Genomic DNA, 19,220 nt, shown 5'->3' with positions numbered 1-19,220 from the left:
TGGTTTTACTCTCATACTGATTTCGCAGTAGGCCACAGCCAGACAACATCAATCATTTGGTGGGTTTAGTTTGACAATGGGCTCAAAGAATCAACAGGGTGAGGGGGTCATCCCAAGAGCAAATAACCTAGTAGTTATAAAATTCCAGGTTCAGAGTCAAGTGGCCAGACAAAAATCCCTGCTCTGCCCTTTACTTGCTGTGTGTCTGTTACCAGATTACTTAACGTTTCTAAGATGTGAATTACTCATTTAAAAAATAAGGATATTAAAAAAAAGCTGCCTCAAAAGCAATTAAAACTCAAATATTAGTTACTCTTCTTATTATTAGATATTTAATATTTACACCTAGCAGTCTAGTTTCAATAGCAAGGAAGGTAATGATGGTGTTACCTGGACTAATCCAGAGATCTAAATTCTAGCTGGTCAACTTCCATGCTATGAAATGAAGGGACCTGATCTAGATGAGGATCCAAACAAGAAACACAGATGGTGCACTCAAAGGATGGAACTGAAGAGTTTAATAAAGGGATTATTTATTTATAGCTGCCTGGGTAAGTTAAAGAAACCAACAAGAGAGACCACGGAGCATCCAGGGTCAGCAGCAGAAGCCATTGCCAGCCCCAGCCTCATAGAGTTAAGGGTAAGAACCTGGGGAGAATTAGAGCCCTGAAAGAGAAGCCAATCCACAGATCTGTGGTTCTAGAGGAACACAGCGGCCACCAAATCCCCAGCACAGCAGGGAGTAGCAGAGGAGTGCATTTCAGACTTCTCTCTCCTCCTGACCTTCAGTCTACTGCTGATGCCTTGCATTGGCTGAATCCAACAGGAAACCATAGGGCAAGGAAGCCTTCAAGACAGAGAAGGGTGGAGAATGAGCTAGAGGGACAAACTGAGGGGAACTAGCCCAGTAGGTTTATAAGTCCAAAAGCATCAGGAAGTTCCCTGCAATGGCCAGGACAACCCCGACTGGAGGATCGTGTGAAGTGGGAGGAGTAGCCTGGCAGTAGATGTCCTAACCCTCCCCAGGAAAAGTGGGAGCCTGTTGTGGTTTGAATTGTATTCCCGGATATGTTGAAGTCCTAACCCCCAGTAACTGTGAATGTGAGCTTATTTGGAAAAGGGTCTTTGCAAATGTAATTAAGACATAATTAAGATGAGGCCTTTGGGGATTAGGATGCGTCCTACATCCACTCCCTGGTGTCCTTATAAGAAGAGAAGAGACAGGCTCACAGAGGAGACAGAGTGGAGAAAGCCATGTGAAATTGGAGACAGAGAGTGGCTCTAAACTGCCACAAACCAAGGAACACCGAGAATTGCCAGCAGCCACCAGAAGCTTGGAGAGGGGCCAGGAACGGATTCTCAGATCGTCCCAAAGTAGCCCACCCTGCTAATCCCTTGATTTTGGACTTCTGTCCTCCAGAACTGTGAGAGGCTAAATTTCTATTATTTTAAGCCACCCAGTTTGTGGTCATTTATTATGACAGCCCGAGGGAACTAATACAGAGAGCAAATTGCGATTCAGTGTCAGGAAAACGGGGATCTTGATGACCCCGGAATGTGGACTATGGCTCTGAGAGCAGCTGGAAAAGCAGCCCCTAAAAAGCAAAACCCAAACAGCAAACCATGCAGATGGCTCAACAGACGTGTCAGCCTGAAGGAGAGAAGCAGAGAGTGAGAAATCTGGGAGAAGGAGCACTCTTAGAAACAGGGCTGATGCTGAAGTTTGGACTGGAGGGACGGGGCTGCAGCTGGAGCTGGGACCTTTCTGAGATGCTAAAATGTGCTCTTGAGGGCTATTCTAGTGGTTCAGTCATGCAATGGCATGAGATTAATTCACAGCAAATGTGTATTGATTACTTGTTTGTGCCAGGCAGAGTGCTAGGTGCTAAGATAGACTAACGAGGGAGATAGCAAGCCCTGTCCTGAAGGAGGCAAGTAGTATGAAAATGGTCCTAAGGATTCACAGACAAGGGGCACCTACCCTATTCTGGGCAGATAGGGGAGCCTTCCCTTGGAGACGACCTCTATATTGACCCCAAAGCCTGAATCAGCCAGATAGGGCAAGAAGATAGGGGAGGGGAGGGAAAGCTAGAGGAACTGTCAGTTGTTTGGCATGGACAAGTGGAGGATGATAAAAGATGAGGCTGGAGGGGTAGGAAGAGGCAGAGGCAGACCCTAAAGGGTGTTGCTTGTCAGGACAAGGGTGCAACTTTATACGAAAGACAATGGACAGCCAAAGTTTTAGACAGGGATGTGACATGATCAGATTTGGGTTTCAGGAAGATCACCCTGGTTCCAGTGTAGAAAGCAAGTCCAAGAGTAGGTACAGCAAAGGGCAGGAGACAGTAGGGAGGTTGTTTCAGAAATCTGAGCAAGAGATGACAGCGTGGCCAGTAGGACCAGTAGGCATGAGTGGGCAGAGCCAGAGACATCCAGGGAGAGAGCTGGCAGGCCCTGGTGACTGCTTGGTTGTCGGGGGTGAGGAAGAGGGAGAACTGCAGCTGGGATCTTTGAATGGCTGCTAATACCAGTTTCTCTGATCAGGTCACAGAAGAAATGAGGCCCAGCCGGGCTCGGGCAAGGAGGGAAATAATTCTGCAAAGATGTGTCTCTGTTTTGGGTTGTCAGCATGCTTCAGAAGACTGAGAATAAATCATTAAACAGACATTACACTTCATTATGTGTTAATAGGGTTCCTACAAATGGGAAGCAATGAATTAAATGATGCAGTATAGTTTTTATTACTTCAGAACTACTCAGAGTCCTGGAGGCCCAGGGCCCACCCTTATGTCCTAAACTGGGATATATAATCTATTACATTTATCAAATTTATTTCGGTGCCTCATCCCCTCACACACAATCCCCTTGTCCCCATCCCCTCCCCACTGCCGGCTCCCACCACACATTTATTGATATTTCCTGTAAAAGCGTTTCCCAGAAGATTGTTCTCAAAGCATGGCCCACAAACCAGAAGTGGGTCACAAACTATTAATAACCCATGATGAGATAAATTCAGAAATCCAGACTGTTTAGCAACTTTCAAAGCAATCTGTCTTTGAATCTAACAATTAAAATAGCTGGGCTTGTATTTTATATGTCTTTGTTTTATTTCACTTTTCTAGTATTTCATTTTTATAGTATTTTATGAAAGTATTCGTCAACAAAGGATTAGCAATTGAAAAAACACAAAGTTGGCCCATCACCACGGCTAGTTTGAGAAGCACTGACTCAGAAGACACCGTGGGAAACCTGCTGGAGCAGAGGCTGTCAACCTTGGCTGCCCGTTTTAATCTCCAGAGGAATTAAAAAAAAACAAACACAAATCCTGAGTCCCACTCCCAGAGACTGTGATGGAATTGTTCTGGTGAGCAGCCTGGGTACTGGGCTTTCTTTGCTTTTTTTTTTTGCATGGGCAGGCACCGGCATGGCAGGTGAGAACGCTGCCTCTGAGCCACCATTGCCCGCCCTGGGTTTCTTTTTAAAGATTCCTAGGTGATGTGCTCAAGGCCAAGAACCATTGTGCCAGGGAAAAGCTTCGGTTCTTTGGTTTGGTTCTTAGTTTCACCCTCACATATCTGGTTGAGGATAAAGGGTGGGAGGAATCACTGAAACACCTTCAGAAAGACGCATGCCTGGGCCCCACCCAAACCAACTAAATCAGAATCTTTGGTCTTTGGTCCTGGGTATGTTAATAACACGATTGTACATCATTCCAAAGGTAGTCAGGGTTGAGAACCACTGGGTTAGGAAATCTGGTTGCAGATGAGGTCATTAAAAGCAAGGAGGTCAATTCAGACGTAGCCCTTGGGGTTTCAAATCTTTTACCTTTGCTGGGTGCACAAGGCCAGCAGCCAGGTGCTGCAGCTGGGGGTTTGAAAGGGAGTGGGGCACACTGGGGACCTCATCATTGAGAACAGTGAGAGGCTGAAATCTTGGGGCACCAAAAGCAGTCTCTAAATTCGTGTGCTCGGGCCCCTTCCGGTTCCTGATGCTTTAACTTCGGTGGGGGTGGGGGTGGGGGTAGGGGCAGGCAGCACTTTGCTTATTTTCCATTGAACCACAATGACCCTTGAGAGGGAGGTTTTCTAAAGAAGGAGGAAAATATGGCTTTTAATGCCTGGAGTTTTAGCCCTCTGTGCTGGGCATTTACTTTCAGCCACTGTGGCAGCTGTATTTCAGCATACTCGTCTCTTCCTAATGCATCCTCTAAGAGTCCAGCTGTTTGTTTCCATCAGTCACTGAAAAGGATGCCTTTTTCTGGGGGAAAGCGCAAATACATCAGGACTTTGTTTCTGGAGGGAAAAAGGGTTGGGGGAGAGGGGAGACGGTGAGCACAGCTTTGACCTCTGCTTGTAGGAGTTGGGAGCAAATAATTACAGTTATTTAAAAACACTGCTTATAGGAAAATTATATGACATGTCTATCTGTAACTGAATACAACTGCTTTCTTGGCACACTGGTAGGTATGAAGGACAGTTATTGTGCACAATTCTGGAAGGCTCTATTGTCTTGTCTATGTGACCAACACCAATTCTACCCAATGCTATGGGTATCAGTGCTTGAAATTGTCTTGAAGTACAACTTTGTGTTCAAATTCTTAGTTTAAAAAGATTTGTTTTAACAAAATCAGACCCTCAAACCAAAAGAAATATTTCAATAATATTTCTCAATCAATCTCAATACTTCAGAAGAGCTCTTTACCTCAGGGCCCCCAGCATAAGAGAGAAAAAGAATCAAGATTATTTAAGTTGTCAAGATTTGGTATTTGCTAGAGAAAGGTCATAGGCGATTTGAGCTCTGTAGATGCTGGCAATTGCGGTGGACTCTTGGTTATGTTATAAACCATGTAATAGTTAATTTGTTATTGTTGCTTTCTATGACAATTATTTATTTAAAAAATATGAGTATCCACTATGTTCTCGTTTGCTAGCTGCCGGAATGCAACACACCAAAGTTGTATTAGCTCTTAATAAAAGGGGATTTATTTAGTTAAAAATATATTGTTCTTCAGAGGAAAGGCAGCTAACTTTCAACTGAGGTTCTTTCTTACGTGGGAAGGCACAGGGCGATCTCTGCTGGCCTTCTCTCCAGGCCTCTGGGTTCCAACAACTTTCCCTGGGGTGATTCCTTTCTCCATCTCCAAAGACTTGGGCTGAGCTGCGAGTGCTGAGATGAGGTATGCCGAGCTGCTTGGGCTATGCTACGTTGAGTCTCTCACTTAAGCATACAGCCAATTAAATCAAACATCGTTCATTGCAGCAGGCACACCTCCTAGCTGACTCCAGATGTAATCAGGAACAGATGAGGTTCACACGCCATTGGCTCATGTCCACAGCAACAAAACTAGACACCTTCACCTGACCAAGTTGACACCTGAATCTTAACTGCCACACACTATAAGCTGGGTATTGAGCTGGTCCCTGGGGTCACACAATGAGCAAAGCATGGTCTCTGCTCCATAGAGCTTATATTTTAGTGGAGAAGTTAACCATTAACAAATAATTCATTGCAAGGGTGGTAAAATGGTCCATTAAAAACATACATGATATGGGCCATAGTTAATAGTATAATTATAATAATATTGTTTTATCAATTGTAACAGTACCACACTAATGCAAAGTGCTGATAACAGGTAAAACTGTGGGGACAGGGGCAGGGTGGTATATGGGAATTCTGTCATTTCCGCATGGTTTTTTCTGTAAACCTACAACTTCTCTAAAAAAAAGGAATAAACCGATGTGAGTGTCTCTTCCCCTTTCCTTTCCTTCCCTTCCTTTAAAAAATAAATTATTACCCACTTGCCCTCCTGCCTCCCTCCCTGCTCCTTGTCTTCATGCCTTCCTCCCTCAAAACAGGCTTTAAGCAGGCCGGCTGCATGGAGGCAGGAGGAGCAGGGACTGCAACCTGCACAAGAGGGAACAGCATCCCAGTAGGGCTGAGTGATCGCATGCAGGAGGATTGAGCAAATAAGTCAATATATTGAGGAATATAGGAAATCTGAGCCAGGTTTCTCCCTGTTGGAGAAGGGAGGCATAAATATGGAAAGAAGAAAAGCTAGAACAAACCCTGTGATGTAGAGGAGAATTAGAAGTATCATGATGAACTCTTGGTTTTCAATACATGTAGACAGAGACATGTGAATATGTGTGTATATACATACAGATATTCCCTAGCTCTGGGGCAGTGTGACCCCAGTAGCAAGGAGGACACCCGTTGCCCAGATGTTGGTTTCCAAACACCTCCCTCCACAAAAAGGAACCAGGTTTCCTTGGAGAAAAGGCTGATTTCAGGATTGGGACAGGAAATGACAAGATAGACTTGTCTTTTTAGACAGAAAGTAAGGAAGTGTTCAAATGATGAAGAAAATTAAATGGAAACCAAAGGCAGCATGAAGGAGCTTCCACTAGCAAAATCTGGGACAAGTCAATCATCAAAATAAATACCAATTTATTTTGGATCATATGGATCATAGCCTATTGGATAAAATAGGAACCCATGAGTCCACATTGATATAAATAATGAATGAATGAATGGAGAGAAGAGAAAGCTCCTGTTACGGTAGAAATCCAGCTAGTAAATGTAGAAGGAATTATGGAGTTAGAAAATCATCATTTGGCATCAGTAATAATTGTAGAGTAATAAATTCACTATACCAATGCTGAGGGTCAATAATAAGGGGAATGGGAGCATTTGGGTTTTATTTTTATTCTTGTTTCTGTTCTGGAATTATGAAAGTGTTCTAAACTTGATCATGGGGATGTATGCACAGATATGTAATGACACTGTGAGCCAGTGATTATATCTTTTAGATGGTTCGTATAATGTGTGAATATTATTTCAATAAAATTGAAAAAAAATAACACCATCAGAAATGGATAAATAGATATCGTGCACTACCCCCCAGGATGGAGTGATGAAATGATATAGCATCTGTTATATTTCAGCCCATAAGGCATGAACTGCATTTAATCATGAGACAACATGGGACAAACTCATACTGAGGGCATTCTGCAAAATGATTGGTCCGTAATTTTCAAAAATGGCTAGTTGATGAAAGTCAAGGAAAGACTGAGGAATGCTCCAGATTGGAAGGCACCAGAGAACCATGACAACTGGCTGGATGCACCATGCGATGGTAGAAAGCATCCTCTGCTATAAAGGACGCCACTGAGACAACTGGGAAAACTTGAATGGGGTCTGTGGGAGAAGGATATAGGGGAGTTCTTTGCACTATTCTTGCAACTTTTCTGTGTGAAACTGTTTCCAAAGAAAAATTAAGTAGAAGATTGTCATGGCAATACAAGTCTTGCTCAAGCTGTTAGTATTGATGAAAGAATGCCAGGGTTTAGCTTATTTTGTCCAGCAGATGGCAGCAGGCAATTCAGGGAAAGAACCAGCGAGAACCAGAGCTGGGAGGCCCGTGTCCCAGCTGCTGCTTCCGTGTCACTGAACCGGGAGAGGGGCAGAGGCCTGGCTGGCTCATCGAGTTGGCAGTCTTTGAATCAAAGTATTCCTGCCAGACAACAAAACCTCAGGCAATCCAGCCTCACTCGGTGGGAATAATGGGGGAAGGTAGAAGACTGGGAAAGAAGTCTTCATTGTGTTTTTAAAGAAAGAAGCTTTTATTACTTCCTAATAATGTAAAGGAGAAAAAGAAAAGCCAACATTTAATGGAGGCTGAACCAGATGCCTTGGGAGGCCCAAACTTTAAAAAGAGGAGAATTGGACTCACTAGTCTTGGAGCTTAACGTGACACAAGTACTTATGACAATCATAATAAAAAAAGACATCCTCAGTTCCTTTATCTGTATCATTGGAATAGGGAAGTTTTGCAAATTAGGTGAGTAAATATACATAGAGTGCTTAGAACAGCAGCTGGCACATGGTAAGCACTCAATACAAATTAAGTGCAACTATTATTTACTGAGTACTCACTACAGGCCAGGCATTGGGCTGTTTTATATGACTTGTGTCACCTATTACTTACGACAGTCTTGAACCCATATGTTTTATTATGTCAAGTAAAAAATTCAGGCTCAGTAAATTGAGACTGTTTGCCTAAATTCCTTAGAGCATTAACAGAGTGCCTCCTAATGCACTGTGGATTCAGCAGGGATCAGGACAGACAGGGTCCCTGCCTTCCTGGAACTTAGTGTCTGGCTGAGTGCCATATGGCTAGTTAGGGGCAGAGTCAGGATTTGAATTCTGTATGATTCAAAAGTCTTGCTCTTTCTGCCTTTTATAATAAGACAGCTAATTTTACTGAATGCCTGCTTTATGTGCCAGGAGCTTTACATATTATTTAATTTTTGTATCCAACTCAGTGAGGTGAGAACTTATCATCATCACCTTTTTACAAACAAGGATAACTCGTAGTCAAGGCCCTTGTTGGAAGCCATGTTCTTTCCATGGCAGTGCATTCTAGATGCATCCTAGAATCAGGAGAGATCTGCACCATCCCCATCCTGATTTAGTCCAGAAGTTACATCAACTCCAATACAGGCAGGTCATGACATCACAATGCTAATGTGGTAGTTAGGTTCAGGTGTCAACTTGGCCAGGTGAGCGTGCCTCATTGTGTTGCTGTGGACATGAGCCAATGGTATGTGAACCTCATCTGTTGCTCATTAATTCTGCAGTTGGCTAGGAGGCTGCCTGCTGCGATGAACGATATTTGATTTAATTGGCTGGTGCTTAAATAAGAGAGCTCAATGTAGCACAGCCCAAGCAGCTCAGTATATCTCATTCCAGCACTCACAGCTCAGCCCAGGCCTTTGGAGATGCAGAAAGAAATCATCCTGGGGAAAGTTGTTGGAACCCAGAGGCCTGGAGAGAAGACCAGCAGAGATCACCCTGTGTGTTGTAGTTTGCTAGCTGCCGGAATGCAATATACCAGAAACAGAATGGCTTTTAAAAAGGGGAATTTAATAAGTTGCTAGTTTACAGTTCTAAGGCTGAGAAAATGTCCCAATTACAACAAGTCTATAGAAATGTCCAATCTAAGGCATCCATCCAGGGAAAGATACCTTGGATCAAGAAGGCCGATGAAGTTCAGGGTTTCTCTCTCAAGTGAGAAGGCACATGGTGAACATAGTCAGGGCTTCTATCTCAGCTGGAAGAGCACGTGGCAAACACAGTGTCATCTGCTAGCTTTCCCTCCTGGCTTCCTGTTTCATGAAGCTCCCCAAGAGGCATTTTCCTTCTTCATTTCCAAAGGTCACTGGCTGGCAGACTCTGCTTCTTGTGGCTATGTTGTTCTGCTCTGCTCTCTCTGAATCTCTCCCATTCTCTAAAATGTTTCCTCTTTTAAAGGACTCCAGAAACTTATCAAGACCCACCCAAATGGGTGGAGACATGTCATCATGTAATCCAGTTTAACAATCTGGGTTACATCTACAGATCCAAACATACAGTATTGAATAGGGATTATTCTGTCTTTATGAAATGGGATTTAGATTAAAACATGGCTTTTCTAGGGGGCATACATCCTTTCAAACCAGCACACTGTGCCTTCCCATGTAAGAAAGAACCTCAGTTGAAAGTTAGCTGCTTTTCCTCTGAAGAACTAACAAAATAAATCCCCTTTCATTAAAAGCCTATCCATCTCTGGTGTGTTGCATTCCGGCAGCTAGCAAACTAGAACAAATTTGGTACCGGAGAGTGGGGTGCTGCTGCAGTTTGCAAATTCCAGATATGTTGGAACGTTTTTTTGGATGGTTAAGGGGAAGATTTTGGAGGAACTGTGAAGAGAATGATGGAGAAGTTCTGGAGTGCTTGAAGAGACTGTTGGTGTAAATGGAACAACTGCCAATCTGGACAAAGGGGGACACAAAAGGGACAAATTGGAGTTTACAGAGTGAGAGCCATGGAAGCTTGGGTCTGAAGCCCAGAAACTTCGGCCAGGAGAGTGGATGCACCCATAGACATGGAGAGGGTGAATTTACCCTGAAGGGCAAGGATGAGTCTCCCACCTCATTGCAGTGGAAGAGTCATGCAGCCTCAGGCCTTGGAGAAGGTACAACATGCTCGTTGGGGATGGAGGAGAGCCTGGCTGCCACCACATGGAGAGGGTGAGCATGTGCCCCAAAGATGGCAGAGAGCCCAGGTGTGGCCCCAATGCCTGGAGAAAGTGGAGCCGAGAAAAAGGTGGTCTCCTCAATGTTCCCCAAGGTTGATTTGGAAAGAGGTGGGCTACTGCACAGGCCCTTGGAAAGTGTGGGACTGCCACTTTCTAAAGCTGAAGGATAAATGACTTTCAGACTTTGAAATCCAAGGGCGTTTGCCCTGCAGGTTTTACATCTGTGTTCCTTCCAGTTTCTCCCTATGGAAATGAAAATCTGTATCCTGTGAATATCCTCCTTTGCATATTGGCACCAGATACCTTGTTTTTGAGATTCATAGGTCCACAGCCAGAAGAGAATTTGTGCCACTTTAATATCGTTTAAGGTGATGCATATAGTTGCCAAGTTGACAAGGGGTGGACATGTTGTGGTTAGGTTCAGGCATCAACTTGGCCGGGTGAAGGCACCTAGTTCTGTTGCTGTGGACATGAGCCAATGATACGTGAACCTCATCTGTTGCTAATTACATCTGCAGTCGACTAAGAGGCTGCCTCCTGCAATGAATGATGTTTGATTTAATTGGCTGGTGCTTAAATGAGAGAGCACAATGTAGTACAGTCCAAACAGCTCAGCGTACCTCATCTCAGCACCCCCAGCTCAGCCCAGGTCTTTGAAGATGCAGAAAGAAATCCCCTCGGAGAAAGTTGTTGGAACCCAGAGGCTTGGAGAGAAGGCCAGAAGAGATCACCCTGTGCCTACCCAGGTAAGAAAGAACCTCAGTTGAAAGTTAACTACCTTTCATCTGAAGAGCTAACTAAAAAAAGCCAATCTGTCTCTGATGTATTGTATTCTGGCAGCTAGAAAACTAGAACAGTTAACTCAGTAGTAAGTCTTCCCCCCCACCCTGCCCCGGGGAATCTTCAGATTCAACTCTTTGAATATGGTGGTGAGGCAGCTTTGGTATTAGTGTCATGGATTTTGAATCAAAAGATCTAAGATTGAGACGTTACTCTTTTTTTTTTTTTAACTACATGACTTTAAGCAAGTTATTTTAGCCTTTCTGGGACTCCATTTCCTCATTTGCAAATTATGGATAATAATATGCACTGCATTGATTAACTGTGAAGTTTTGATGAGATCATTTATGTGGAATTGCTTTGTACACTCTGAAAGGAAGTGTAAGAATTATGTCAATTCTCTGCTTAAAATCTTGCTATTGAATTTAGTTCAAGGTCTTTTGTGTTCTGGTTCCAAGCTATTTTTCCAGTCTTATCTTTCTTCTATATGTTTTTAAGCAGAAATTATAGAACTCCCAATCAAAACTGGCTTAACAAATGGAGAGAATTTATTGGTTAACATAATATTTAGTTGACTGGCTAATGGAATACTCAAGGAATATTTCAGTGTCAGGGGTGACTTGATCATTAACTGGTTTTTTTACATCTTTTGGCTTCTTCTGTGCTGTCTCTATTCTCAGTGAGGATCTTCCCTCATGGTCACAAGTTAGCGGCAGCAGCTCCTGCCTTCACGTCCTCTTAGCTTAAATTCAGTGGAAAGAGAACTCTTAAAGTTGAATTCTGACTACCTCTCTGCTACACACAAACAGAAGGCTTGGATCTGATTCTCATTTATCTAAACTGGGTCATATGCCCATAACTGAACCAATCACTTCAGTCAGGGACCTAGAATATGTTGATATATTAAGATCATTTGTGGCCTAGTCTAAGAACTGAAAGTTGTCAACCTCACTCATACTTTATGAGATAAGAATGAGAAAGGGTTAGTCTCTAAGTATTGGGATATCATTTCTACTAAAAGGATGAATGGCTGTTGAGTGGCAAAAACAACAGATGTCTCTCACACCTACATTCTAGTCATATTGAACTATTTGTGGTGTCAGAAGCACATTCTGTACTTTCCTGCTGGCAAGTGTGGTCATGCTCTTTTCTTAGTCTGGGAAACTTGATTGCCTTTTTCCAACCGCTCCTGCCAATCCTCCTTCACCCTCATTATTCAGATAAAAATCTCCTCACTGCCCTTGGATATAAACCCTTCCTTTTCTGAGCATCAACAACTCTCACATTTCTCCCATCTTCCCATTATATTTTAGTTACTTATATATTTATCTTAGTTCAAACAACCCTAGATTTTGGATTGTATTCCTCTTACTCATGAAAAAGGCTGATCATCAGCAGAGGAAGGAATGACCATATTTAGAAATTTGAATCAATAGGAAGATGAATACTTTCGGGGATAGGAGTTCCCCTTGAGTGAGTAGGATAGGTAAACTGCTCATTTGCTTGTCATTCCCTCATGGGCCTGTCAGCTCCTTGATACCTGCATTGGACCTAAATCTCCAAGGCTAAGCCTGGTACCTAGAACATAATAGGCACTCCATAAGTGTTTGAAAAAAGGAAGAGTGAAGGAATAAAAGCAATAATAATTGGGAAAAATACCTGCTTACTCTTCTTATTCTTTCAGAGCCTTTGAAAGAATTCCCCAGACATCAGTTTAATTTGTTGTCTTTTGCCCACTTCTGCTTAAAAAAAAAAAAAGGAGCATTAAAATCATTTCTAATGAAGGGTTTTGAGTCATAGGCTCAAAGAATGTTAGTGCTACAGGAAATTTCCATTGTCAACTGTGCCTGGCATTTAGTGGACATTCATGTGGTGTGGGAATGGATCTGAAAATGCGATAGGTAAACCTAAATTTTCTATACATAGAACCGTAGATACCAAAGTCCTAAGAGGTTTTATAGTCAGAATTTTGGCAGGAAATAGATGGCCCACTCAAAATGGGTGATGAAGGAGTGCTTTATGAAGGGACCACTTATAAAGGTATGGGTAGAAAACGGACACGTTTTTCATTGCAACAAGATTGCAAAGAATGGTGATGTATTCCAGGCCTAGCAGCAGCAGTGACATATTACCACCCTTAGGTTGGAGGGGCTAGAGCATGGAGCAGTTATTCAAACCCAGAGAGAGCTGAAGGAGAGGGCCACCCAACAGGAGCTGTGGACTTTGATAAAGGAACTCAGCCACTGAGCCAGGGGGAACACTGTCCCCCAACCTCTCTCTCCTCTCATCCTTTGCTTTTCTGCTACTGCTTCCTACTGGCCAAATCCAAAAGGAAACCAGAGCACAAGGGAACCAGCTGAGGCACGTGGTCCATACAGGCCAGCCTCCCAGTGCACAGAGCCATGCCAGAAAAGGTGAAGAAGGGTTTTGCAAAAGCAAGCAGAGAATATTGACAGACATCTTAGAGTTCTAATCCCATGGTAAAATTTGTGTGTGTGTGCACCAGAAACTTTTATCCTTTGTATATTAGACTTGAGAAGATGCACAAAAGAAAGCAGTGGTGATAATGTGATGGAATGGATGTGGGAGGTATCTTACACGTGTCTTGCTGCTCCCTATATCATACCCAAAGATACTGCCACAGAAACCCTATGTGAAACATAGTTTAGAAATCCCTGGTAGTTCAGTCTGTTCATTTTACAAATGAGGACACTGAAATTTGAAAAACTGAGCAACTAGCTAAAAATCACCCAGTGAGTTAGAAGCAGAGTTGACTGTTAGAAATTGGGCCTCCTGGTTCCCAGTTCAGTGCTCAGACATGATTCAAGCACTGACGGTAGAGAATTTCCAGAAATGTGAGGCTCTGCTAGGTTGGCGTGAGAGTGTAGTCCAAGTTTGAAGTCAGACAGACTTAGGTTCAAATCCTGCCTCTGGGGCTTTTAGGGCAAGTTATTATTAAACCTCTCATCCTCATTTGCTCCAGTAGAATACCTAGTTGTTGGGAAGATAAACAAGATAGTGTTGTTGTTTTTTTTATTAATTTCTAAATTAAAAAAAATTATGACAACAAAGAAACACAAACATTCTTAACATATGATCAGTCCGTTCTACATATATAATCAGTAATTCACAATATCATCACATAGTTGCATATTCATTATCATGATCCTTTCTTAGAACATTTGCATCAGTTCAGAAAAAGAAATAAAAAGCAACAGAAAAAAACTTATTCATACCACCCCCCTTACCCCTCCCTTTCATTGATCACTAGCATTTCAATCTAAGTTTATTTTAACATTTGTTCCCCCTATCATTTATTTTTATTCCATATGTTTTACTCGTCTGTTGATAAGGTAGATAAAAGGAGCATCAGACACAAGGTTTTCATAATCACATAGTCACACTGTGAAAGCTATATCATTATACAATCATCCTCAAGAAACATGGCTACTGGAACACAGCTCCACATTTTCAGGCAGTTTCCTCCAGCCTCTCCATCACATCAACAAGATAGTGTTTTTAAAGTGTGTAGAACAGTGTCTGGTACTCAACCTCATCAAAATTTGGTCATTTTTTATTAATAGCGATGCCTTAAAGTTCCCTTAAATCATGCAAATTTCTCATTGATATTCCTTGAGAAATGTTTATGACCAGAATGCCAATCACGAGGTGGAGAGTGAGATCTCATAATGGACATTTGTTGCTTTTGCCATCCTGGCATCCATCCCCTCTTCTGGAAACAGGGGATTTGGAGAACCTCATCTCATTCCCATTCAATGATGCTTGGGTGTGACTGACTCCAAGCCCAGGACCACAACAGGTGGTGTGGCCCAGGCCTAAGCCGATTAGTGTAAATCTACCCTCTTTGCCATAAGGGATCTATCCAAGGATGGATATCACACCTGAGTTGTCAGTACAGGCAAACCTCAGAGACACTGTGGTTTTAGTTCCAGACCACTGCAATATTGTGAATATCACATTGAGTCATAGGAATTTTTTGGTGTCCCAGTACATATAAAAGTTATGCTTACACTATACTGCAATCTAATAAGAGTGCAATAGCATTATGTCTAAAAAACAATGTACATAGCTTAATTTAAAAAATTCTTTATTGCTAAAAAATACTGACCATTTTCTGAGCCCTCGGCAAGTCATAGCTTTTTGCTGGTGAAGGGTTGTGCCTTAATGTCTATGACTGCTGATTGACAGGGTGTTGGTTGCTGCAGGTTGGGGTGGCTGTGACAATTTCTTAAGACTACAATGAAGTGTGTCATGTCGATTGACTCTTCCTTTCATAAAAAAATTTTCTGTAGTGTGTGATATTGTTTGAACGCATTTTGCCCACTATGGAACTTCTTTCAAAACTGGAGTCAAATCCTCTCACACACCCTGCTACTGCATTATCAACTTAATTCATGTAATATTTTCAATCTTTTGTTGTCATTTCAAAAATGTCCACAGCATCTTCACCACGAGTAGATTCCATCTCAAGAAGCCACTTTCTTTGTTCATTCATAAGAAACAATTCCTCGTCTGTTAAGTTCATCATGAGATTGCAGCAATTCAGCCAAGCTTCAGGCTCCACTTCTAATTCTCTTGCTATTTCCACCACATTTAAAGGTACTTCTTCCAATGAAGTCTTGAACCCTTCAAAGTCACGCGAAAGGGTTGATAAACGCCTGTCAATGTTGAAATTTTGACTTCTTCCTATGAATCATGAATATTTTTAAAGGCATCTAGAAGGGTGAATCCTTTCCTGAAGGTTTTCAACTTGGACTTTGCCCAGATCCACCACAGGAATCACAATTCATGGCAGCAATAGCCTCACAAAATGTATTTCTTAAATAATAAGTCTTGAAAGTCAAAATGACTCCTTCATATATGGGTTAGCTGTCATGAAAACAACTTTCATCTCACTGTATGTCTCCTTCAGAGCATTTGAATGACTCGAGGCATTGTCAACGAGCAGTAATGTATGATTTTTTTTTCATACAAGTGATTCTTTTAATTGTTTAGTTTTCAGAGTTCTCACATAACAAAAACTGACAAAATCCATGATTTCCTTGAAAAATAAACATGAGAAACAAGATCCTGGAAGTCTGTGGGTTTTTTTCTCTCTTTTCAGCCATTCCTAATGAGATGGTCACACCCAGGTGCTGGCCCCCAGGAGCCGCTTCCTTCCACCATCAGCACCTCTGCCCCCTGCACAGGTGAAGCCGAGATGCTGGCTTGGACCACACATCCCCTGGGAACGCCCAGCCTGTTCTCCTGTCATTACACACACATTTCATCCTAGACAAATTGTAAAATGGGAGGTAAAGATGGTGACACAAACACTGATACGTTTTATACTTTCATACCGTATCACCAATAAATATATTTAGAAAAAATTAAAAATCAGATTAAAATATAGCTAAGATGTTAAAGCTCTACTTCTGTTTATATAGAAAAAAGTAGTCATATAAGTCTGAATGGTAGATACTTTCTTTGACTTTTTTTAAAAAATCAAAGTCTATGTGAAAGCTCAGACTGAATTAATTGCATTTTCGGAAAAGAGAGCAAAGCTCCTAATAGTAAAAGGTGTCTGACCAAAAAGAGACTTACAAAACACTAATATTATGCTTTAAAGAGGAAATATCCTTTGAAAATCAATCTATAAAAGTTCCAAATTTTAGTAGCCATGTTTTTATTCAATAATTTTTAAAAATTCTATTAAATTTGACTGCAGAGAGCAAAGGTCATTACTTCTCTGTACACCATTTCCTACAACCCTTCTATAAAACGGGATTACTCAGGAATGCCTATGATCCCATCAGAGCAGAAAAGGCCCATGTTTGAGTCTGAAAGAGAATCAGTTTAGCAACATCTTAACTCTTTTTTTTTTTTTTAACCTGGGAAGAACTGGGAAACAAACCTGAGTCTCCAGCATGGCAGGTGGGAACTCTGCCATTGAGCCACCCTTGCCCGCCCGCAACATCTTAACTCTGAAGATTGTTTTGCCACGTTCCCTTTTCTCAGACCTGTGTTTTGGCCTCCTTTCCTCAGGATGAAACACACAGTTATTGGTTCTTTCATTCTTTTTTTTAGGATTTTTAAAAAATTTTTTTTTATTAATCAAAAAAAAGAAAAGAAATTAACACAACATTTAGAAATCATTCCATTCTACACATGCACTCAGTAATTCTTAGTATCATCACATAGATGTATGATCATCATTTCTTAGTACATTTGCATCGATTTAGGAAAAGAACTAGCAAAACAACAGAAAAAGATATAGAATGTTAATATAGAGAAGAGAATTAAAATAATAATACTAATAAAAAAATATATATATAAAAAGGAAAAAGAAAAAACAAAAACAAAAGATACAAACAAACAAACAAAAAACTATATTTCAGGTGCAGCTTCATTCAGTGTTCCAACATAGTTACATTACACTTAGGTATTATTGTGCTGTCCATTTTTGAGTTTTTGTATCTAGTCCTGTTGCACAGTCTGTATCCCTTCAGCTCCAATTAGCCATTATCTTACCCTGTTTCTAACTCCTGCTGGTCTCTGTTACCAATGATATATTCCAAGCTGATTCTCGAATGTCGGTTCACATCAGTGGGACCATACAGTATTTGTCCTTTAGTTTTTGGCTAGACTCACTCAGCATAATGTTCTCTAGGTCCATCCATGTTATTACATGCTTCATAAGTTTATTCTGTCTTAAAGCTGCATAATATTCCATCGTAGGTATACACCAAAGTTTGTTTAGCCACTCGTCTGTTGATGGACATTTTGGCTGTTTCCATCTCTTTGCAATTGTAGATAATACTGCTATAGACACTGGTGTGCAAATGTCCGTCTGTGTTTTTGCCCTTAAGTCCTTTGAGTAGATACCTAGCAGTGGTATTGCTGGGTCGTAATCCATTCTGCCAGTCTATGTCTTTTGATTGAGAAATTCAGTCCATTACCTTTTAGTGTTATTACTGTTTGGATAATATTTTCCTCTACCATTTTGCCTTTTGTATTATATATATCATATCTGATTTTCCTTCTTTCTACACTTTACTCCATACCTCTCTCTTCTGTCTTTTCGTATCTGACTCTAGTGCTCCCTTTAGTATTTCTTGCAGAGCTGGTCTCTTGGTCACAAATTCTCTCAGTGACTTTTTGTCTATAAATGTTTTAATTTCTCCTTCATTTTTGAAGGACAATTTTGCTGGATATAGAAGTCTTGTTAGCAGTTTTTCTCTTTTAGTAATTTAAATATATCATCCCACTGTCTTCTAGCTTCCATGGTTTCTGCTGAGAAATCTACACATAGTCTTATTGGGTTTCCCTTGTATGTGATGGATTGTTTTTCTCTTGCTGCTTTCAAGATCCTCTCTTTCTCTTTGACCTCTGACATTCTAACTAGTAAGTGTCTTGGAGAATGCCTATTTGGGTCTTTTCTCTTTGGGGTGCACTGCACTTCTTGGATCTGTAAATTTAGGTCTTTCATAAGAGTTGGGAAATTTTCAGTGATAATTTCTTCCATTAGTTTTTCTCCTCCTTTTCCCTTCTCTTCTCCTTCTGGGACACCCACAACATGTATATTTGTGTGCTTCATATTGTCATTCAGTTCCCTGATCCCCTGCTCAAGTTTTTCCATTCTTTTCCCGATAGTTTCTGTTTCTTTTTGGAATTCAGATGTTCCATCCTCCAGTTCACTAATTGTAGCTTCTGTCTCTTTAGATCTACCATTGTAGGTATCCATTGTTTTTTCCATTTTTTCTTCTTTGTCCTTCACTCCCATAAGTTCTGTGATTTGTTTTTTCAGATTTTCTATTTCTTCTTTTTGTTCAGCCCATGTCTTCTTCATGTCCTCCCTCAATTTACTGATTTGGTTTTTGAAGAGTTTTTCCATTTCTGTTCGTATATTCAGCATTAGTTGTCTCAGCTCCTGTATCTCATTTGAACTATTGGTTTGTTCCTTTGACTGGGCCATATCTTCAATTTTCCGAGCGTCATCCATTATTTTCTGCTGGTGTCTGGGCATTTGATCAGATTTCCCTGGGTGTGGGACCCGGCTGGTTGAAAGGTTTTTCTGTGTAATCTCTGGGCTCTGTTTTTCTTTTCCTGCCCAGTAGGTGGCGCTCGTGGGGCTCGTCTGTCTGCGGGTCCCACCAGTAAAAGATGCTGTGGCTCCTTTAACTTGCCAATCTGAATCTCGCAGTCGGCCTGGGAAACCGCACGCGTGGAGGGAGGTCGCCGGCCGCTGCGGCTTGGGGAAGTGCCGGTCCAAATTGCCCAGCTGGCCCGAGACACCAAGCGTGGCGGGAGGCCCCACTATCCAACGTTCCCAGTCGGACCTGGAAGCCATGTGTGTGGAAGG

The 19,220-nt window shown here is 41.7% G+C and overlaps 1 protein-coding gene across 2 annotated transcripts in view; it reads left to right on the top strand.

The window, feature by feature from the left end:
- Positions 1–8,546: 8,546 nt before the first annotated feature.
- HS2ST1 (heparan sulfate 2-O-sulfotransferase 1) overlaps positions 8,547–19,220 on the top strand; it is a 310,493-nt gene continuing 299,819 nt past the window's right edge. The window contains exon 1 of one of the 2 annotated variants that reach the window (XM_077120374.1): positions 8,547–8,602. The gene's annotated coding sequence lies outside the window, so the exon portion shown is untranslated. Of the gene's footprint in view, positions 8,603–9,506; positions 10,825–19,220 lie in introns of those variants that run through there. The other variant, XM_077120373.1, reaches the window with a different exon arrangement.

The sequence above is a fragment of the Tamandua tetradactyla genome, chromosome 11 (genome assembly GCF_023851605.1).
Source record: "Tamandua tetradactyla isolate mTamTet1 chromosome 11, mTamTet1.pri, whole genome shotgun sequence".
Lineage (NCBI taxonomy): Eukaryota > Metazoa > Chordata > Mammalia > Pilosa > Myrmecophagidae > Tamandua > Tamandua tetradactyla.
This window is presented reverse-complemented; position numbering and strand designations above follow the sequence as displayed.